This window comes from Haematobia irritans, chromosome 3 (assembly GCF_050003625.1).
Source record: "Haematobia irritans isolate KBUSLIRL chromosome 3, ASM5000362v1, whole genome shotgun sequence".
Classification (NCBI taxonomy): domain Eukaryota; kingdom Metazoa; phylum Arthropoda; class Insecta; order Diptera; family Muscidae; genus Haematobia; species Haematobia irritans.
In genome coordinates, this window is record NC_134399.1 from 51,739,313 (window position 1) to 51,764,555 (window position 25,243).

Sequence of the window (25,243 nt, forward strand, 5' to 3'; positions counted from 1 at the left end):
CAGCAACTTATTAAAAGTGAAAAGTACAAGAAGAAGAAAAAGTGCGTTTTACAGTTGATAATATCACACGGAAATTGGAAATAGTGGAATAATAAATTAATATTTCAAAGAGATTCGATGCTGTTGATTCTTAATAAATATATTCAATATATTAATAAAACATGTCTTTTATTGAAGATAAAATTGCTTATAGAAATAAATAAAATTGTATTTAAAAACGAAGGTAAGCAGTTCTAATTATGAAGTAAAAGTTTTACCACAAATGTGTAAGATTTGTCGAAATGAATGAAAAAATTTCAATAAAATCATTCCATATATGAATTCAAATTAGTTAAATTTTTTCATTCTGTAGTATAGTGGTATATAAATATAGAAAAATGTTAACTAATATATGGAATGCATTATTCCTAATTTTCTACGAAAATCACATCGTTCAAACAAATAAAAATGTCTTTGGCGCTATACGAAGTTCAACTTTCTTCACAATGAGTTCATTTTAACTTAAAGAAGGGGTCACTTTTTTCTGGGTGTATTATCTTCAACACCTTTTCAAAGATTTCGTCAACATTTTGGCAAATTGGAAGTAATTCGCAAACAATTTGAAGATGTATTGAAGATCAGCTATTTCAAGTCAAGTTGAATTTATGTTGAAAATTATATTTACCCTCAAACTGAAGGAGGACGAAAATTTCTCTTCTACAAAAACAACAAATGTCAACCGTATAGATGTCGCACAATGCCTACAGCTTTGGTATAACCGATGTGCGGTCGAAGCGCTGTTTTGATAAATTCTTTATTAAGGCATCGGCACTTATAATTTCAAATATTCTGCCAAAAAATTTAATAGAATGAAAACATTTATATAAAAGAACATTTGTTACTACAAAGTAGGTTCTAAATCCTATTTTTCTTACGTTTCATAAGGCCGGCAGAGAACTGAATTGGGTGACGCCGACGCAAACTGTATGATATTAGAGAGAAGCGCCGACAAAAACTGCAAGATATTGGAGAAATTTTCCTGATGACTGCCACCTACTGACGCAGTTTTGCTTGACAGTTTCTCATGCTTTCTTAATACTCTCTGGTTTGAGCCAAATTGTGTGCCAAAAAATTTAATAGAATAAAAAGATTTATATATGTTAAAAGAACATTTGTTATTACAAAGTAGGTTCTAAATCCTATTTACCTTACGTTTCATAAAACCGGCAGAGAACTGAACTGGGTGACGCCGACGCAAACTGTATGATATTTGAGAAAGGCGCAGACAAAAACTGCAAGATATTAGAGAAATTTTCCTGATGACTGCCACCTACTGACCCAGTTTTGCTTGACAGTTTCGATCTCTTGTTTTCTTAATACTCTCTGGTTAAAACCTATACCAATGTTACCCCACATATGCTTATGTTTACTACTTCAGTAGGGGAGGTTTAGGGTATGATATAGTCGGCCCCGCCCGACTTTCTACTTTAATTACTTGTTTTTAAATTAATTTTTCTTAAATTTATTTAATAGAATAACCTCAACAGCGACTGTGGTCATCGTTAATGGTAGCGTATAGTAATGCCAAAACGCATTTCAGAAAGAAATTGCAACATATTAATTGACTTGATAGCAATAAAACATACCCTTGTTTTCTTAAGTACATATACAATATTTATATTGCAAAATTACATCATTAAATACAAGACAATAAACTTGAGGAAGATAGGAAATTGGCTTGTGTCATACCAAATTTTGCATTTACCATGTTAGTTCAATACATGTTTGTAATTTTGAGTTGTTTTTCGTTTTTATTATACCCTAAACCACATAGTGGTCAGGGTATAATAAGTTTGATCTGCCAAAACATGTGCCTACCAGAAATATTGATTTTAGACCCCATAAAATATATACCGATCGACTCAGAATCAGCTCCTGAGTCGATCTAGCGCTTGGTGTCCGTCCGTCCGTCTGTCCATGTATTTGTTGTTCACAGGATTCCGGTCGTAATTATTAACTGATTTTGATGAAATTTGGCACAGGGAGTTTTTTGGACACAAGGACGAACGCTATTGAATTTGGAAGAAATCGGATCAAATTTAGATATAGGTCCCATATATATGTATCGCCCGATTTCGACAAATGGGGTCACGTTGCGCTTTTTTTCAAACGGATCGTCACCAAATTTGGCGAAAGGTAATCTTTTCCATCGCCCTTCAAGTCTGCAAAATTTCATCCAAATCGGTTCAGAGTTAGATATAGCTCTCATATATATGTATCGCCCGATTTTCCCAAATTTGGGCACAAACCCTTTATTTATCAACCGATCTTATTCAAAGTTGGCTAAATATAATCTTCTATAGCACTAACTATATGTGCAAAAAATCATCGAAATCGGTTCAGATGTAGATATAGCTCCCATATATGTATCACCCGATTTTGAAATAACCCCTAATAACCTTATGTTTGACCATACAGGCCTCATTTCTTAACTGATCTTACTCAAATCTTGCACAAGGTAACCTTTTGTGGTATTAATCAAAGCCGCAAAATATTATGCAAATTGGTTCAGATTTAGATATAGCTTCCATATATATGCATCGCTCGATTTTCCCAAATTTGGCCATAGTACTCTTATTTATTAACCAATGTTACTCAAATTTAAAATTTGATGTACTAGCCGATCGTTCTTATACGTACTTGTAGCTCTTACATAAGAATATTGCTCGATTTTTACAAATTGGATTACCCACAAATAATGGGCTTAATATTAGTGACATACTAACTCCGTAGGTGCAATATCAACACAGCCAGTGTTGCCCTATATGTAGGGTTTTTCTAATATTTAGCGACGTAGGGCCACAATTTAGGACATTTTCACTCAACACAATTTGTAATAATTTTTACATTTTGGTGGCTCTAGAGGAGGAAAGTAGAAGCCGGCAAGGCTTGATCTTTAACAATGTGTGGTAAACTTTATTCCTGTAGAAAATATTGTTAACATTTTATTTCTATAGAACATTTTGTCAAAATTGTATTTCTATAGATTTTTTTTTTCAAAATATTATTTCTGTAGAATTTATTGTCAAAATTTTATTTCTATAGAAAAACTTCTCACAAAAATTTGTTTATAGAAACTGGTGAGGAATAAAACAAATGTTTAGTTTGAATTTTATTACACCATAAGGTAGATTTATTTACAATTTGTTGAAGACTTTATTCGTGAGTGTTCACTTGTTTCCATCAATGGGCGAAGCTAAAGTGATTTTTGATTTCATTGTTCAATTCTAGTGTACCAAATTTAAAGCGGTACTTCATTCATTATTTTATCAATGATATTTCAAAGTCATTCATATTTTCTACATACGTATAAAGTATTGCTTAAGCTTACTCTTTTTCATTCATAGGTTTACATTCATTGGTATTAACAGTTTTGAAAGCAACAACAACATATTCATATTAGTAAAGTAATATAAAAACAACAATAACAATACTCATTGAGAATCATTCTACGTGAGATTATTAAAGTGACAAGAGAATGAGAACAAAGTGTTATATTTATGAATGAGAGCAATGTGTTATACACAACGAGAGATATATAACAAATAGACAGCTAAACATGAATGAAGTAAATGTGGATTAAAAGTTCGTTCACCACTATCCCGGCCTCCCTGAAATGTAGTTTCAGATTATGGGAAGTTTTACCAAGGTAGAAATAGGACGTGTCATTTCTCCGCATTGCGTTTTAAGTTTCACAGCTCTTACATTGCCATCTATACCGGGATATGTTTCGATCACTTTTGCCAGTAGAAATTTGGAGGGAGGTAAATTCTTTTCTTTGACTACAACAACATCTCCAACTGCTAGATTTGTTTGAGGTCTATTCCATTTTGGTCGCTGTTGCAGAGAAGTTAAATATTCTTGATGCCAACGTCGCCAGAAACCTTGAAACATATTTTGTACATGCTGCCAATATCCAAGTCTGTTTGGTGTGAGGTTGATCAGATCTCCTTCGGGAACATTTGTATAAGGCCTGCCAATAAGATAATGAGCCGGCGAAAGGTATTCGCAATCTGTAACTGTGCCTAGGGGTCTTGAATTAACTACGGCTTCGACCTGAGCCAATAGACTATGCATCTGCTCGAATGTTAATTCTGTATTTCCAATAACTCGTTTAAGATGCAACTTAACCGATCGAACCGCCGACTCCCACATTCCACCCCAGTGGGGTACAAATGGAGGAATAAACGTCTATTGTATACCGTCTTCGGCTAAAGATGCGGAGACAATTTCGTTATGAGTTTGCGACAAAATTACTTTGTGCATCTCGTTTAATTCTCGAGATGCCCCAAGAAAATTCCTTCCATTGTCACTAAAGATTTTTTTACATTTTCCTCTTCGCGATATAAATCTTTTTAAAGTGGCAATAAAACAATCGGTGCTTAAATCAGTGGCGAGTTCCAAATGTATGGCGGAGGTGACTAGGCATACAAATAAACAGATATATCCTTTAGATTTCTTTGCATTTCGTCCTGAGTATTGTTTTAAAATTATTGGGCCTGCATAGTCGCAACCAGTATTTCCAAAGGGAAACGCTTGACGCACCCGGATGGATGGTAAATCTGCCATTAACTGTTGTGTATTAATTTGTCGTTGTCGAAAACATTTGAGGCAATTATGAGTCAGATTTCGAATCAGATTTCTTGCACCAATAATCCAATAGGCTTGACAGGCAATAACAAACAAGGCCGATACTCCGGGATGCAGATTTTTCTCATGAAGGTTTTGTAAAATCAATTTGGTTATGCGGCTACATTTTGGCAAGATTATTGGATATTTTGAAGCATTGTCTAGTTCTGAGTTACGTAGGCGCCCATCTACCCGTAACAAGCCGCTGCCGTCTATGAAGGGGTGTAGTTTTGCTAATGAAGATGTTGTACTTACTAGGCGTTTACTTTGTAATAGCGTGCGCTCTTCGCTAAAGGCATCTTGGGCATACTTTGTCAGAATCAGTTCGGCGTGTTTAAAGTTGTTGAACGAAATATTCGGCGATTTTATTTGGTGTGGATATCTAGTGGCATTGATGAACTTGAAGATGTAGGCTACGACACGTATTAGTTTATTCTATTTCGAAATGCGGTGTACCAATTCATGTAGTGGATTATAGCCATTCACTGTTGAGACCAGAACTTTTGAAGAAAGTTTAAAGGCAGAAAGTGCGTCAGGATCTGTAATTACATCAAATGAATTAGAACAGTTATTCATATTACTGATTTGGAATGGGTCCCTCAGCCATTGTGGGCCCTTCCACCAAATATCAAAGGAACGAAGTGTTGATACAGGCATCCCTCTTGAGGCACAGTCGGCCGGATTTTCTTTAGAGGCAACATGATTCCAAAACTTACGAGGCAATATTTCCAATATTTCTGATGTTCTGTTGGCTTCGAATGTCTTTAACTTAATGGGTGGTTGAGATAGCCAACACAAAACAATTGTTGAATCACACCAAGCTCGTATATCAATTGATTTGTGTGGCAAGGCTTCTTTTATTCTTTTGAGTAGACGAGATAAAATAAGAGCTCCGCATAATTCAAGACACGGTAACGATTTTTGTTTGATGGGAGCTACCCTTGTTTTAGCAGCAATGAGTTTGACATGAGTATGACCAGTGTCGTCTACGAATCGACAATAAACTGCGGCAGAGTATGCATGTATGGAAGCATCCGAGAAATCATGCAGCTCCAATTTTGTAACATCATTCAAAATGTATCGTGGAAGTGTAAAATCTTGAATAGAAATTAAATCTTGTCGAAATGTAGTCCATTGACGTGTAAGATTTTCAGGAAGTGGTTCATCCCACGATAGCTTGTGTGACCATAGTTCTCTTAGTTGCGTTGCGACTGGATTTTTGTTGAGTTGTATATGATACCCCAGTTGATCTGACGATGGTCTCCAAAAAATACCGAGCACCTTTTTCACATCCTTTTCGGGAGCTGCAAAAAACAATTGATCTTGTGTACTATCTGATATACTCACGCAATTTGAAACCCATTTCCTTAGTTCCAGGCCTGCTTGGGCTAGTAGATTTACCAAATTGTCACGTATGAAAACGATTTCTTCTTCCGTTTGTCCCCCGGTAATAACATCATCTACATAAAAGTCCTCCATCACCACCTTCGATGCAATGGGGAACTTGGATTTATAATCATAGGCTAACTGCTCCAACACTCGTACTGAAAGATATGGCGCACAAGATGTGCCATATGTAACCGTGCATAAAATGTAATGTTGTACCTCGTGTAACGGCGACTCTCTCCATACAATACGTTGATAATTTTTGTGATGTTCAGATATCCATATTTGTCTGAACATTTTTACTATGTCGGCTGAGAAAACATAGCTGTGGAAACGAAATCTCAAACAAACAGCAAATAAGTCCCGTTGTATACTTGGCCCAATGTGCAAGTTATTATTAAGCGATACACCGTTGGAATCTTGAAATGAGCCATCAAACACGACTCTAATTTTTTCTCCCAAAACAGGATGATGGGGTAGATAAAAAACTCTACCATCAGTAACATTAATCTCATGAGGTTTGAGTTTACGCATATGTCCCAATTTTTCATAATCTCACATAAAACCAATATACTTATCTCGAATTGCTGGATTTCGTTGAAGCCTTCTTTCGACAGCATAGAATCGAGATAGCGCACCATTTAGTGTATTTCCAAATTTTGGGTTTTCATTTTTAAAAGGCAACTGAACTACGTACTTACCATTACTTGCACGCGAGTGAGTGGTTTGAAAGTGCGTCTCTACACCCAGAAAAAAGTGCCTTCGAAACTAAAGGAAAAAATTTTCATCAATATAGTTTATCCATTTTATTTCCATTAAGGTAAATTTTTGTGAAAAATAATAAAATTTACTCGTTTCAGTAAAAAAATCCTAAACTGTAAGCAGTTAGGAATAGTTCATTAACTAAAGGGTGATTTGTTAAGAGCTTGATAACTTTTTTTTAAAAAAAAACGCATAAAATTTGCAAAATCTCATCGGTTCTTTATTTGAAACGTTAGATTGGTCCATGACATTTACTTTTTGAAGATAATTTCATTTAAATGTTGACCGCGGCTGCGTCTTAGATGGTCCATTCGGAAAGTCCAATTTTGGGCAACTTTTTCGAGCATTTCGGCCGGAATAGCCCGAATTTCTTCGGAAATGTTGTCTTCCAAAGCTGGAATAGTTGCTGGCTTATTTCTGTAGACTTTAGACTTGACGTAGCCCCACAAAAAATAGTCTAAAGGCGTCAAATCGCATGATCTTGGTGGCCAACTTACCGGTCCATTTCTTGAGATGAATTGTTCTCCGAAGTTTTCCCTCAAAATGGCCATAGAATCGCGAGCTGTGTGGCATGTAGCGCCATCTTGTTGAAACCACATGTCAACCAAGTTCAGTTCTTCCATTTTTGGCAACAAAAAGTTTGTTAGCATCGAACGATAGCGATCGCCATTCACCGTAACGTTGCGTCCAACAGCATCTTTGAAAAAATACGGTCCAATGATTCCACCAGCGTACAAACCACACCAAACAGTGCATTTTTCGGGATGCATGGGCAGTTCTTGAACGGCTTCTGGTTGCTCTTCACTCCAAATGCGGCAATTTTGCTTATTTACGTAGCCATTCAACCAGAAATGAGCCTCATCGCTGAACAAAATTTGTCGATAAAAAAGCGGATTTTCTGCCACTGATTTTGGTAATAAAATTCAATGATTTGCAAGCGTTGCTCGTTAGTAAGTCTATTCATGATGAAATGTCAAAGCATACTGAGCATCTTTCTCTTTGACACCATGTCTGAAATCCCACGTGATCTGTCAAATACTAATGCATGAAAATCCTAACCTCAAAAGAATCACCCTTTAGAATAAGGCATGGAATTTTACTCATACTATTTTCTTCGCTGGGTATAAGAATTTACTACTGAAAAAGAAAATGTTATTCACCGATAACAAAGCATTCGTAAAAATAAACAAAAACCGAACTAAAACCAAGTTTCCTCAAAATTAGTAAAATTTCTTATAAAATGATAATTGCGACTTCCTTTATAATAGAAAGTTTTTCATACATACGAACAACACTTGGCATAGAAAAATATTTTAGTTCATTCGTACTGAGAAGTATGCAATCCTTTCAAAACTTAAGGAAACACACTTGTTAGAATATAGGAAATTTTCCTAAATTTCTATTGTCTAGCTGTAATCGATACCTGTCATCGTAATCGATGTGTTTGCGCGTGGGTGTAATCGATATATTTGCGCGTCGGTTGTTTTTTTAGTTGGAATCGCGTTGTTTTGGTATACGGAGAGATTGTTAAAAAATAATATGGTAAAATAATATAATAAATAACAAATAAAATATATAAAATATTTGTTATTTTAAATTAGTGAGAAAAATTTTCGTTTTTTTTAATAAATCTATCAATGTTCGTGATAGTGTATAAAGAAAGAAAACACCAGCAGAATAACAACCCTTTCATTTGTCTTCATTTTGGAATCTTCAATTATCAGGCATGATACCAAAAACAATGGAAGATGAAGATGGGAAAATGGCAGCAGAGGGTATCAAACCATTGACGGCGTTCGATGCAAACGTGTCGTTTATGATTTTTTGTTCCACAAATTAAACTAAGAATAAAAAGAAATTTATATCTGGGAATGACGTAGAACAATCGGTCAAAAGTTTCTCATTATTATTTACACAAAATTTAACATCATTTGTGAGTTTTTAACAAAAAATATTGCAAATTAAAAATGAACGAACGTGTATGTATCGAACACCGTAAATGCAACTTTTGGTATGACGTCGCCCATTTTCCCGTCTTCATCTTCCATTGTTTTTGCATGATACAATGATTGTAAGGTAGCCTCTGTAGAACAAAAATAACAACAAAAACATAAAAGCAGCTCATCATAACGTCAAACTAATTGTCGGTAAAAAGTAAATAAACAAATACAAAAATGTTTGTTTTGATTTTGTGTTGCTCATGAGAAATGTTTTTTTTTGTTTGGTATGGAAATACATTGTGAGTGAAAATATTCAAACGCGTGCAATAATTTTGGAATTTCTGTATCCAGTTATGCCCACAGTTTGGGACATGTACTCGCCCAGTAACGCTGTTGTTGAACTAACTCCTTCCAATTTTGATCGGTTTGTGGATCAAGGTGATGCCATTTGGATTGTTGAATTGTATGCAAACTGGCGTGGCCATTGTCAGAGTCTAGCAAAAAATTGGCCAACAGACAACACTTTCGCATTTTTCGTTGAATTTTGTTTTTCCGAATTTCAAATACAATTTAAATTTAAGACGTTGATTACAACAACTTAATTTAAAAATGTCAACAACATTTTTGACATTATGATGAGCCGTTCAAAGTCACCTGACGGAATAAGGCTACCTTATAATCATTGTATCATGTTATCAGGTAATATTCAGTGACGCTAACCTTTTGCAACAAAAATGTTTTATGATTTTTTATATTTGTAGGTATTGAAATTGTAAAAGGAGGACAAAATCGTTAGGCAGCAACTTATTAAAAGTGAAAAGTACAAGAAGAAGAAAAAGTGCGTTTTACAGTTGATAATATCACACGGAAATTGGAAATAGTGGAATAATAAACTAATATTTCAAAGAGATTCGATGCTGTTGATTCTTAATAAATATATCCAATATATTAATAAAACATGTCTTTTATTGAAGATAAAATTGCTTATAGAAATAAATAAAATTGTATTTAACAACGAAGGTAAGCAGTTCTAGTTATGAAGTAAAAGTTTTACCACAAATGTGTAAGATTTGTCGAAATGAATGAAAAAATTTCAATAAAATCATTCCATATATGAATTCAAATTAGTTAAATTTTTTCATTCTGTAGTATAGTGGTATATAAATATAGGAAAATGTTAACTAATATATGGAATGCATTATTCCTAATTTCTACGAAATTCACATCGTTCAAACAAATAAAAATGTCTTTGGCACTATACGAAGTTCAACTTTCTTCACAATGAGTTCATTTTAACTTAAAGAAGGGGTCACTTTTTTCTGGGTGTACAAAAATGTCATCTGGATCGGCTTTAGTATGGCATTCAGTTTCTTCTAGTTCCCAAAAGCTTCGAAGGCAACGATCAATATCCACGGTGGTAACAAGTGTAGTAGTTTGGTTGTAAATTTGCTCTGTCTCAGCACAAGTTACAACCCATCCAAAAATTGTTGAAATTGCAATAGTATTGCCCTGTGAATCAATACGTTTGTTGAATGTGAAAATGTTCCAAATATGTTCCAGGCCAAATAAAATATCAATCTGTGACGAAATGTTGTATGTGGGGTCAGCAAGAGGCAAATATAAGTTGATTTTTGATCTTATTTTCAAAGCTGTAGCTAGGACGAGATGCAGTTATTTTAGGCAGAACATGTACCTTGGCGTTAATCGATTGCTCAGAGATGCGTGAACGTACGAATATTTGACATAAACCCAGAGTTGTCCCGGCTTTAATTGATGAAATACCATTTACAATTATTTTTGAGGGATATCTTTGAAGGCTTAGACGTTGGGCACAACTCTCAGTGATAAAAGACAGCTTTGAAGCGGTATCTACTAAAGCTCGACATGTTATAAACTTTCCAAAGCGATCTCTGACATAAATAGAAGCAGTAGGCATGATAAATTCTTTGTCTGACGTACAATGTTTACTACTAGATGGAAGTGAAGGTAAAGAAATGGGACATGCAACGTTAGCGGTAGTGGACCACTGAATATTGGCACTAGCTGTATTATTAGAAGAAGACGGTGATTCAGGGGGTGAAGCATCCGAAACTTGACCGGGTAAATATGTAGGTTCATGTTCATTACTCGGAAGATGTAGGAGTGAATGATGTCTTCGATGACATTGCTTGCATCTACCTTTTGATGCAAGTTGGAAACCACATGACCCTGTCTGATTCTTTTACGAAGTGACGGCGCTCATTAATATCTTTTTGCAGAAATGTGGGACATGTAAAGATTGAATGGTCGGGAGACTTGCACAATAAACAGCTGGGTTTTGCTTTAGTACTCATCAGACATTTTGTATGGTTACCTTGTGACTTGCCTGAATGACTTGTGTTTGGATTGATGGGCCTGTTTCTTTGCACACAATTCAACCTCTTCGCAGCGATTGTCTAAGAATTCAAAAAAATCGTTAATGGTAGGAAGTGGATTATCTCGACCCTCACGAATCCACTTGCTCTTTGATTCAGGATCAAGTTTAGATAACAATAAATAGATTAACCACCAATCTCTTTCATCTTTACCTATAGCATCAAGACCACGAATTATTTCATTTGCCCCGTCAGATATTTTTCTCATGGTTGCAGCATTTTCCGTCGATATTGATGGTAGGGCCACAAATGCTTCTATGAAAGAAGCAACAATTTGCTTAGGGCGATCATACCTATCATTGAGCCTTGTCCAAGTTGTTTGAAAAGCAATTTCGGTAACCGGAATATGTTGTATTAATCTTGCGGCATCTTCTTTGAGTAGCGTCTTCAGGTAATGAAACTTTTGAATATTTGATATTCCTTTTGATCCTATAGCGCTCTCAAAAAGATCTTTAAAACTTTTCCAATCTTTGTATGTCCCTGTAAAAAATGGAATATTTATGCGAGGTAAATCATTTTCTTTAGGATGGCTAGTCGTTGAAAGTTTTTCCAAAAATGCAGCCTGCTGATCTGCCAACTTTGCTATTGCTCCCGAGTTGGCTGTATTTTCATTCAAAGCAGGAGCATATTGTGATTTTAAAGCATACAGTTTACCACGCGCTGAAAGGCATTTCTCTTCATAGCTTGCAAAATCAGCCTCCGGGTCCGCAAAATTTTCCACATCTTTGAATTTGTATAAATCGTCTGTTAATTTTACAAACGCTTGCCAAACCTCTTCCAAACGCTCCAAGCGGCTAACCACATCATCGAAAGTTGTTTCTGCGGATGGAACCTGAGCAAACGCCAAAGCACGAGTAATTGAGCCTTTCAAGCGACCTCTGGTCATCGTCAAGGAATTCATTTCTTCCGACATGATGTGTTATTTTTTACTTTAATTTGCACAATAACTTCCTGAAGACAAGTATAGTGCAATCAAAATTTGCGTCCAAAACTTGATCAGAACGAGATCGATTTTTTTAAAATAAAATTGATACGTTCTTCGATTTTGATAGTTGTGGAATTCCAGATTTTATTAAATGATTGGAAGATCCGGTTCGAAGGACCAACACTTATGGTGAGGAATAAAACAAATGTTTAGTTTGAATTTTATTACACCATTAAGGTAGATTTATTTACAATTTGTTGAATACTTTATTCGTGAGTGTTCACTTGTTTCCATCAATGGGCGAAGCTAAAGTGATTTTTGATTTCATTGTTCAATCCTAGTGTACCAAATTTAAAGCGGTACTTCATTCATTATTTTATCAATGATATTTCAAAGTCATTCATATTTTCTACATACGTATAAAGTATTGCTTAAGCTTACTCTTTTTCATTCATAGGTTTACATTCATTGGTATTAACAGTTTTGAAAGCAACAACAACATATTCATATTAGTAAAGTAATATAAAAACAACAATAACAATACTCATTGAGAATCATTCTACATGAGATTATTAAAGTGACAAGAGCAATGAGTATAATTATGAACGAGAACAAAGTGTTATATTTATGAATGAGAGCAATGTGTTATACACAACGAGAGATATATAACAAATAGACAGCTAAACATGAATGAAGTAAATGGTAATAAATTTGAAGCGTGCACAGTGTGGATTAAAAGTACGTTCACCACCAGAAACATTTTCCAAAATTTTATTTTTATAGAGATTTAACAAAAAAGATTACTAATTTGGGTAGAATTCTACCAACTGTGGCAAACGTGGTGGTAATACAAATGTATATTCTAAGTTATATACGTTGCATATTCATGTTTTAAGATAATAAATTACTTATAACCATTTTTGTTTTGTAAATTTTTTTAAATTTAACGAAAAATATAGTAGGGAAAATTGTTTGGGAATGTATGGGAAAGTAGGGAACTTTTTTTGTCCTTGTAGGGTAAACCGAACATTTTCCCTGGCAACATTGACTATGGGCTATAGTCAGATTGACACAAAGCACCCATAGACATGTACCCCTTAATTTTCTTAAATATGCAACTGCGGTTTATCTCCCAGACCTATATGTTACCCCACAAATGCTTATGATTACTAATTCTGTAATGGTAGTTTAGGGTATGGCCCCGCCCGACTTTCTACTTTACTTACTTGTTTTTTAAATGAAAAACGTAATTTTCTTAATGAAACAATGATAAATTTTAGGCAACAACAAAAAATTGCATTTTCCCCTTTATGGAAATTTTATTTCGTGAACTTAATTTCTTTTTATTTGCATTTTAATGCTATGTCAATACTTGTCGTATACGCGTTTGGTTCTAGTATTAAACTAATCTTGTAAATGGTTCGATCTCCTCAGTAGCTAAATTCCTATCTTCCTATAAATCTATAATCTTTGGAACTAACATGGTAAATGCACGGACGAAAAAGACTGTTTTTCATATGTTTGGATGTAAAAATTATATGTTTGGAGCTCAAATATTTTAACACAATATTTTTATATAAATTTAGAAATAGCCTATAAACATATATGTGTTTAGAAAGAGAGACTTAGAGAGTATGCTGCAAGTAAAAGAATGGAAGTAAACAATTGGCGCCTTAGTGTGTAAATATAACCATAGCGATAGGCGGTAGGCGAACACTTATTTACGTGTATTTCTTATGGGAAGCCCAAAATCCGCGACGGAATACCGTGACGGCTAGCGGCGTGTCGCTAAATTAAAACCTATTCTAACTCCTTGGCGAAAACTGGTATAGTGTTGCCATCGCTTATCAATTTTTTAACTCACCACTAGGAATTGCTGTTGCCTGGAGACGTGTAGATTATTTTTTCTTGAAATAACTCAACAAATAACAAGCCATTGTATGTTTTTATTCAACTTCATTGTTTAATATTGTCAAAGCGTGCTGTATTGACAACAAAAACGCTAGGAAACGTGAAAAAGGGAATTATTCGCCGTCGAGCTTATTGTATTTGCCGTTGCGGCAAAAATGTTTCGCCTACCGCCTATCGCTATGGTTATATTTACACACTTAAAAATATATATACACCAAAAAAATGCATTACAATTTTTTCTACTAGTGCATGCCTAATGTGAAACATAATATGTTTGAACGATACAAACTATATTTTGTTTAGACCAATCCTGAAAAAATATATGCTTGAAGCAAAATGTGTTTGGGGCATATGTTACAGAAGCGATTTTTTTTTTGAGGGTGTGCAACATTTGGTATGACACAAGCCATTTTCCTATCTCAAGTTTATTGTCTTTGGTTGTTACCTTGTACCGTGTAATCATACCTGTTAATAGATGTTTTTGCTGGGTGAGGACCCAAGTAGTTAATTCCAGTTTCTAAACATTTCAGCTACCTACAAAACCTTCATTGTGTAGATAGACTTTATAGCTATTGAATAGCGGACGTGGGAAATGTTCCATAAATTAAAAAAGCGTGATATTGTGGACTAATGTAATCACTGAAAATATTTATTTAAGACTATCATTTTTTAATCATTCAATCATCTACGAAAAATGGAAAATAATGCGTTTTCTCTCCTATATTGTTTATTCCCTCTCGCTCTCTGCCATATCTAAACATACATATATGCGTTTATACGACATTTTTAAAGTAATATACGTTTGCATCCAGAGATATTATAAAGGGTGATTTGTTAAGAGCTTGATAACTTTTTTAAAAAAAAAACGCATAAAATTTGCAAAATCTCATCGGTTCTTTATTTGAAACGTTAGATTGGTCCATGACATTTACTTTTTGAAGATAATTTCATTTAAATGTTGGCCGCGGCTGCGTCTTAGGTGGTCCATTCGGAAAGTCCAATTTTGGGCAACTTTTTCGAGCATTTCGGCCGGAATAGCCCGAATTTCTTCGGAAATGTTGTCTTCCAAAGCTGGAATAGTTGCTGGCTTATTTCTGTAGACTTTAGACTTGACGTAGCCCCACAAAAAATAGTCTAAAGGCGTCAAATCGCATGATCTTGGTGGCCAACTTACCGGTCCATTTCTTGAGATGAATTGTTCTCCGAAGTTTTCCCTCAAAATGGCCATAGAATCGCGAGCTGTGTGGCATGTAGCGCCATCTTGTTGAAACCACATGTCAACCAAGTTCAGTTCTTCCATTTTTGGCAACAAAAAGTTTGTTAGCATCGAACGATAGCGATCGCCATTCACCGTAACGTTGCGTCCAACAGCATCTTTGAAAAAATACGGTCCAATGATTCCACCAGCGTACAAACCACACCAAACAGTGCATTTTTCGGGATGCATGGGCAGTTCTTGAACGGCTTCTGGTTGCTCTTCACTCCAAATGCGGCAATTTTGCTTATTTACGTAGCCATTCAACCAGAAATGAGCCTCATCGCTGAACAAAATTTGTCGATAAAAAAGCGGATTTTCTGCCAACTTTTCTAGGGTCCATTCACTGAAAATTCGACGTTGTGGCAGATCGTTCGGCTTCAGTTCTTGCACGAGCTGTATTTTATACGGTTTTACACCAAGATCTTTGCGTAAAATCTTCCATGTGGTCGAATAACACAAACCCAATTGCTGCGAACGGCGACGAATCGACATTTCACGGTCTTCAGCAACACTCTCAGAAACAGACGCAATATTCTCTTCTGTACGCACTGTACGCATTCGTGTGGTTGGTTTAATGTCCAATAAAGTAAACTGAGTGCGAAACTTGGTCACAATCGCATTAATTGTTTGCTCACTTGGTCGATTATGTAGACCATAAATCGGACGTAAAGCGCGAAACACATTTCGAACCGAACACTGATTTTGGTAATAAAATTCAATGATTTGCAAGCGTTGCTTGTTAGTAAGTCTATTCATGATGAAATGTCAAAGCATACTGAGCATCTTTCTCTTTGACACCATGTCTGAAATCCCACGTGATCTGTCAAATACTAATGCATGAAAATCCTAACCTCAAAAGAATCACCCTTTATATAGGAAAATGTAATGAACCAAACGTAACATGTTCTAACATATTAACATATATGTCTCAAAAATGTTATACTAGTTTATTAACATTATATGCTTGTACTTAAAAATAATGTGATAAAAATTTCAGTTTTTTCACCTAAACATATCAAAATCAGTCTTTTTCGTCCGTATGGGAGATGACTTTTTATCGTTTTTACTCGAAACATTTATAACGTGAAGTAGGTTTGAATTTAGAAACCCAGCAAAAAAAGCGTCGCCAAAAAAGTAATGAAAAAATTCTTTTAGGATCCGGAAGTGGTGCAAAATTGACACAGAAGCAATGAATTTAACATGGGCTTGTCATAGGATGGAAGTCATCCATTTCAACAGTCATTGCACTGAATTTGCATCACTTCTTCAGGTGTGATCCGAATTCAATGTTTTGGATGTAAATTAAAAAATTCTGCGATATTTTCTCAAATAAACAACTTTTATAATTTTTTGTAATTTTTAATAGATTCTAACGCTTGTCGGAAACGTTTGACCTCAAATATTTTCAAAAATTCACAATTTTTTCAGATTGGGTTTAGTATTTTTGTCGACAAAATTTAAATGATTTGAACAATTTTATAAATTCTTACTTTGTTTTTAAGCTATTTGAAACAAAAAAAGTTAAAATTACACAATAAAAGTATGAAACAAGTATATACGGCCGTAAGTTCGGCCAGACCGAATCTTATGTACCCTCCACCATGGATTGCGTAGGAACTTCTACTAAAGGCTGTCATCCACAATCGAATTACTTGGGTTGCGATAACACTTGCCGATGGCAAGGTATCGTAAAACTTTTTAACACTGTCTTCTAAATTGTAAGTTAGTCCATACGGGGTATATATTAAACAAAAAAAAGGCCGATTAAATACGTATATAATCTAGTTTCACAAAATTTTCTATAGAAATAAAATTTTGACAAAATTTTCTATAGAAATGAAACCTTGACAAAATTTTCTATAGAAATAAAATTTTGACAAAATTTTCTATAGAAATAAAAATTTGACAAAATTTTCTATAGAAATAAAAACTTGACAAAATTTTCTATAGAAATAAAATGTTGACAAAATTTTCTATGGAAGTAAAATGTTGACAAAATTTTCTATAGCAATACAATTTTGACAAAAATTTCTATAGAAATAAAATGTTGACAAAATATTGTATAGAAATAAAATTTTGACAAAATTTTGTATAGAAATAAAATGTTGACAAAATTTTCTACAGAAATAATTTTTTTACAAAATTTTCTATAAAAATAAAATTTTGACAAACATTTCTATAGAAATAAACTTTTGACAAAACTTTCTATAGAAATGAAATTTTAACAAAACTTTCTATAGTAATAAAATTTGACAAAATTTTCTATGGAAATAAAGTTTAGGTAGATTACAAAATTTTCTATAGAAATAAAATTTTGACAAAATTTTCTATGGAAATAAAATTTTGACAAACATTTGTATAGAAATAAACTTTTGACAAAACTTTCTATAGAAATGAAATTTTGACAAAACTTTCTATAGTAATAAAATTTGACAAAATTTTCTATGGAAATAAAGTTTTGGTAGATTATTTTTGGCGATATGGACCAATTTTTGTGTAATAAGTCATCGGCTATATATAACTAAAGACCGATATGGACCAATTTTTACATGGCTGTTAGAGGCCATATATTGACAAAATGTACCAAATTTCAACCGTATCGGATGACTTTTGCTCCTCCAAGAGGTTCCGGACGTCAAATTTGGGGACGGTTTATATGGGACCTATATATAATTATGGACCGATATGGACCAATTTTTGCATGGTTGTTAGAGACCATATGCTAACACCATGTACCAAATTTCAACTGGATCGGATGAATTTTGCTCTTCCAAGAGGCTCCGGAGTTCAAATCTGGGGATCGGTTTATATGGGGGCTATATATAATTATGGACCGATATGGACCAATTTTTGCATGGTTATGAGAGGCCGTAAACTAACATCAGGTACCAAATTTCAACCGGATCGGATGAATTTTTCCCCTCCAAGAGGCTCCGGAGGTCAAATCTGGGGATCGGTTTATATGGGGGCTATATATAATTATGGACCGATATGGACCAATTTTTGCATGGTTGTTAAAAACCGTATACTAAGACCACGTACTAAATTTCAACCGGATCGGATGAATTTTGCTCCTCCAAGAGGCTCCGGTGGTCAAATCTGGGGATCGGTTTATATGGGAGCTATATATAATTATTGACCGATATGGACCAATTTTTGCATGGTTGTTAGAGGCCGTATACTAACATCAGGTACCAAATTTCAACCGGATCGGATGAATTTTGCCCCTCCAAAAGTCTCCGGAGGTCAAATCTGGGGATCGGTTTATATGGGGGCTATATATAATTATGGACCGATATGGACCAATTTTTGCATGGTTGTTAGAGACCATATACTAACATCAGGTACCAAATATCAATCGGATCGGATGAATTTTGCCCCTCCAAGAGGCTCCGGAGGTCAAATCTGGGGATCGGTTTATATGGGGGCTATATATAATTATGGACCGATATGGACCAATTTTTGCATGGTTGTTAGAGACCGTATACTAAGACCACGTACCAAATTTCAACCGGATCGGATGAATTTTGCTGCTCCGGGAGGCTCCCCAAGCCAAATTTGGGGATCGGTTTATATGGGGGCTATACGTAAACGTGGTCCGATATGGCCCATTTTCAATACCATCCGACCTACATCAATAACAACTACTTGTGCCAAGTTTCAAGTCGATAGCTTGTTTCGTTCGGAAGTTAGCGTGATTTCCACAGACGGACGGACAGCCGGACAGACGGACAGCCGGACAGACGGACAGACGGACGGACGGACGGACATGCTTAGATCGACTCAGAATTTCACCACGACCCAGAATATATATACTTTATGGGGTCTTAGAGCAATATTTCGATGTGTTACAAACGGAAAGACAAAGTTAATATACCCCCATCCTATGGTGGAGGGTATAAAAATCAAGTTATAAAAAATTGAATCAAAAGAACTTCCTGGGTAGTTAAAATAAAGAACATCATTGGGAATGCTTCTTCTGGAAGTGCTTTTAAAGTTGTGCCTTTGGAAGAACTTCCAAATTTTTTTGCTGGGAATGTATGTTTTGGATACCAAGTTTTATGGGACTCTGCTACCACATGAAAAATGATGAAATCAAGTTTGATTCCTACAACCTCAAAAACATCGCTTCTGTAACATATACTCCCAAACACATTCTGCTTCAAGCATGCATATATATTTTCAGGATTGGTCCAAACAAAATATTATTTATGTTTTTCAAACATATTATGTTTCACATTAGGCATACAGTGGTAGAAACAACTTATAATGAAATGTTCTTTGTGTGTATATATTTTTAAGGCGCCAATTGGTTACTTCTATTTTTTACTTGCAACATACTCTCTCGGTCTCTCTTTCTAAACACATATATGTTTAAAAAATGTTATGTCCCAAACATAATATGTTCTACTATATTGACATATATGAACATTATATGCTTGTATTTAAAAGAAATGTGCTAAAAAATTGAGTTCCAAACATATAATTTTTACACCGAAACATATGTTATAACCCGGAATAAACTGCCTTTCCATTAATAGAAAAAAGAAAATCATATTTCATATTGAAGAAATATATATTTTAAATTTATATTTTAATCTAGCCTCTTATTTCCAAACAATACAATCTCTTCATATTTCTGGTTAATTAAAATTTATAATAAAAATAACAAAGATTCCGATTTCATAGAAATAGAAAACTGAAAGTGGTGATAAGACACCCCTTTACCATAAGCATATTTTTGAATGTTGAATATACATATGTTATATAATTTTACATGATTTAGTTATAATCATATTATAAAATCATCAAAACGTGTTTTATTTTGGTCGGTCTTAGGTTAAGTTTTCTTTTTTTAAGTATGTCTCACACATTTTATGAACTAAGCATTGATATAAAGTTACCGTACGCACAAGTTCAATATGAACTAAAGCAGAAGAAAAATTTCGTACGATTCCCAAAAATAGTAAGAACTATAGTATGGTTAAAATTGGGAGCCACCGTGGTGCAATGGTTAGCATGCCCGCCTTGCATACACAAGGTCGTGGATTCGATTCCTGCTTCGACCAAACACCAAAAAGTTTTTCAGCGGTGGATTATCCCACCTCAGTAATGCAGGTGACATTTCTGAGGGTTTCAAAACTTCTCTAAGTGGTTTCACTGCAATGTGGAACGCCGTTCGGACTCGGCTATAAAAAGGAGGTCCCTTGTCATTGAGCTTAACATGGAATCGGGCAGCACTCAGTGAAAAGAGAGAAGTTCACCAATATGGTATCACAATGGACTGAATAGTGTAAGTGAGCCTGATACATCGGGCTGCCACCTAACCTAACCTAAGTTAAAGTGGCAGCCCGATTAAGATTCAAGCTCACTTAGACTATTTGATTCATTATACGTTCCAAAACTTTCGAGAGGAACGGTAGGATGGCAATTGGTCGATAATCGTTATTAGATTTTAGAATTGGAATATTTTTTGCGATTTTCCAAACTTTTGGAAACGTGGATTTGGTAAGACAAGTATTGAAAATATGTGTAAAATAAGATAGAAGCTTCGGCAATAATAGTTTTATGAATTTTTGATTAATTTCATCATTACCAGTTGCATTTGATTTAATTGCGTGGAAACACTTCAATACTTCGTACGAATCGACACAATGGAATGAAAAACTACAATCTGATGGCGCTATACTCATCGCAGCATATATGTCAGTCAGTGGCTGCGCAGTATTGATTCGAGCAAAATCATCATTTATTTTATTAATATTTACGGTAATATTATTATTTTTCGTACCAATTCCAATATTTTTTATTACTTTCCATTTTGATTTGCTGTCAAGAGCTTTTCTGAACTTGATACCATAATACTTTGATTTGGCACAAGCAATGCTTTTCCTCACAGTTTTTCCATCTTTCAAAGGCAGCATCCCTACAAGCAATTTTATATTTGATTTCGTTGTTGAGCCAATGAGGCTGCTTATGCTTGATAACTACAGGTTTTTGCGGTACACAGACATCAAAAATATAACATAAATTTTCCTGTAAGACATCGGGAAGGTCGTAAATGTGGTCCCATTGAACAACATCAATCAATTGGTTCAGTTGAGTGTAATCAAGACGTTTAAAATAGCGATAGGTACCATGAGTATCCACGTTGTAAATGTATGTGTCGTAGGTTAGAAACAATAGGTCATGTTTGGAAAAGGCTGGTGCACATAGTTGGTCATACATAATAACTTTTGATCTCTGATTGACAAAGACAACGTCTAATATACTAGCGTTTGTACAAGTGAAATGCGTGGGATTTGAAGTGTTAACTGTCATGCAACCAAATGTTTGCATGACAGTTGATAACAGGTTGGCTGATAAGTCCCGATCTAACAAAGAAAAACACATTTTTTTTTGTCAAAATTCGTTTTTATTATTCAACATAGTTCCCTTCAAGAGCGATACAACGATTATAACGACCTTCCAATTTTTTGATACCATTTTGGTAGTACTCCTTCGGTTTTGCCTCAAAATAGGCCTCAGTTGATCACATCTTCATTGCAGCCAAATTTTGTTCCTTGCGAGCATCCTTTTGAGGTCTGAGAACAAGAAAAAGTCGCTGGGGCCAGATCTGGATAATACGGTGGGTGGGGAAACAATTCGAAGCCCAATTCATGAATTTTTGCCATCGTTCTCAATGACTTGTGGCCAATAACGCCATATAATAGTCAATGTTGATGGTTTTTCCCTTCTCAAGATAATCGATAAAAATTATTCCATGCGCATCCCAAAAAACAGAGGCCATCACTTTACCAGCGGACTTTTGAGACTTTCCACGCTTCGGAGACGGTTCACCGGTTGCTGTCCACTCAGCCGACTGTCGATTGGACTCTAATGGTCAAATGTGAGCTCGCGCGGCACCCATTTTGCACAGAGCTTCCGCATATCCAAATATTGATGAATGATATGACCAACACGTTCCTTTGATATCTTTAAGGCCTCTGCTATCTCGATCAACTTCATTTTACGGTCATTCAAAATCATTTTGTGGATTTTTTGATGTTTTCGTCGGTAACCACCTCTTTCGGACCCACAGCGTTCACCGTCCTCCGTGCTCATTTTCCCACGCTTGAATTTTGCATACCAATTAATTATTGTTGATTTCCCTGGGGCAGAATCCGGAAACTCATTATCAAGCCAAGTTTTTGCTTCCACCGTATTTTTTCCCTTCAGAAAACAGTATTTTATCAAAACACGTAATTCCTTTTTTTCCATTTTTTCACAATAACAAAAGTTTCTTCACAAAAGACGCTCTATCTCACAAACTAATTGACTTACAGACGTCAAATTTTGACACGAATCATTTGAAGGTTGATACTATATAAAAATGATATGCATTTAATACTAGCGACACCATCTATGTGTCAAACCGGGGACTTATCAGCCAACCTGTTATGCTCGCCAAAAACCACAGTTAATATTTCAAATGTCCTTTCGCATTTAATTTCACGATAACAAACGTTGCTTCACAAAAGACGCTCTATCTCACAAACTAATTGACTTACAGACGTCAAATTTTGACACGAATCATTTGAAGGTTGGTACTATATAAAAATGATATGCATTTAATACTAGCGACGCCATCTATGTGTCAGACCGGGGACTTATCAGCCAACCTGTTACAAATGCAGGACACTCACACAAATTTCAGGTGTTTAATTGATTTCTTTTCCTCCGCATCGGTCGGTCTTATCCGGAGTTAGGTTCATCGGCAGTTAAGAACTCTTTAGATTATTTTTTGATTGTAACCCAGCAAAAAATTGGAAGTTCTATCAAAGGCACAACTTTAAAAGCACTTACAGAAGATGCTTTCCCTTCAGGAAGATCTTACAGAAGATGCACTCCCTTCAGGAAGATCTTTTAATTCAATTTTTATAACTCGACTTTTTCTTATTTTTAATGGGCAATTTGAAAAGGTTGAAAACAGAATAAGAATTAATAAAATTTTACAAATTATTTCAATTTTGATAAAAAATTGCTAAATCTAATAATGAAATATTTTCAAAATATTGTATTGTATTTTCAAAATATTGTAGGTCAAACGTTTCAGGCAAGCGTTAGAATGCATTAAAAATCATATAAAAACTTATAAAAAGTATATATGAAGTGATGCAAATTCAGTGCAACGACTGTTGAAATTGTGGACATACGTCCTATGACAAGTCCATGTTATATTCATCGCATGCATTAGTAGAGGTATATAATTTATTTGAATGTAAACCCAGAGAAGGAATGTGATCACCTCAAACATGTTGTAAGAGCAAAATGTTATTTTTGGGTGGTGACCATGTAACATGGTTTTCGCAACCATGTTATTTTTTCGGAAATCCTGTATCTGATTTCGGCAAGCAGGTTATATTTGACGAGAAATAACATTTGAGTGACCAACATGTTACATGGTCACCATACAAAAATAACATTTTGCTCTTGAAACATGTTTGAGGTGATCATATTCCATTTTTGTTTATCAGGAAATAAAGTATAGATGAAATGAATTTTGTACCTATTGGACTCAATAGACGGTTTTTATAAAGTCAATAAAGTCATGATTTAGCCCTTAAGATTTTTTTCAACTTGTCTAGTTTATAATTCTCTTAAATTTTAGTTCATCTATAACATTGTATTTTAGTTCGTTTTTACAACACCGTAAGATTTATATACCCCTACCAAGTTAAAAAGTCAGTATTATTTTGGTTTACTTGCTTATTTTGTGGGAAACCCGATAATAAAAATTGGTTAACAGTCCCTTTAAAATGTCGTCAACTAAACTATTTTTAAATCAATCCTTCCACAGTACAGAGAAATTATATAATTAAAGGAACAACAAATCGTTTTACTATTATGAAAATTTTCATACATTAAAATTAAAAATTCTTTAAGCAAAAGTACTTTATTATAAAAACTTATGATGAAAGTTCTTAATACAATGTTTTTTGTGAATAAAAATGATGACCACGTGGAACAGAGAATAGTTCATTTGAACTCGCTGTTTGGACATTTTGACTTATCCCTTTCTTATTCATCGTAGATATTTTTTTTAAATATCTTGCTGGAAAAAAAATGGAAGCAATAATGAAAATTGTTAAAAATTAACACCATGTAATGAAATATAATTTTTTAATTCTTTATTTTAGCTTGTAACTTACCATATTTGGGGCATTTTATCAAATGGTATAACTTTTCTTTGGAATACGTATCTCATAAAATTTGTACCTGAAACAATTAGAGAAATAATGAAGTATTCTATATAAACTCATAAAACTGTGTTGTTATCGATGTGAAGGGAATAATAAAATAAATATCCTAGTTCAAAGAAAGTCAAAGTTTTAAAACAAAACTTACCAATTCTCTATTAAATTGTACGCTGAGGGGAAATATAAAAAAGTTGTCCAAATTTATTTGGGTTACTCTGAAATTAAATATTTATTTTTTACATTAAATAAAATTATTAAATAGGTTTTCAAAATAATCTAATGAAAAAAATTAATAATATGCATAAAAAACCAAATATTCTGGTTAACCCTCATCATTCGTCAAAATGACGACACGTAATTTCATTTTCGATTTAAAATGCATTTTAGTCATTGAGAAATGGTAAATGTAAGTTATACTAATTCGACCGTTTTACGAATTTTTGTTTTATACTAATTAAAACCAAATTAAATAAGAAAATAAATTCAAGTTTGGTACACTTTTCGCTCACGATGAAAATTATAGCGTCTTGAAATGAGCCGTAGCCAAAATGACGAAGGATGACGTTAATGTACAAAAAGTAATGACGACTGTCCAGGGTTAAAAGAATGTTAAAGACTCCTTACTTACCAATTCACTATTAAATTACAAGCAAAGGAGTACTAAAATTTTTTCCAAATTTTTAAGGGGTTATTCTGAAATTAAATATTTGTTTTTTACATTAAAAATATTTCATTGGTTT

The 25,243-nt window shown here is 34.4% G+C and overlaps 1 protein-coding gene across 1 annotated transcript in view; it reads right to left on the minus strand.

The window, feature by feature from the left end:
* spri (Src homology 2 domain-containing protein sprint) overlaps positions 1–25,243 on the minus strand; it is a 996,502-nt gene that overhangs the window by 902,372 nt on the left and 68,887 nt on the right. The window lies entirely within an intron of this gene.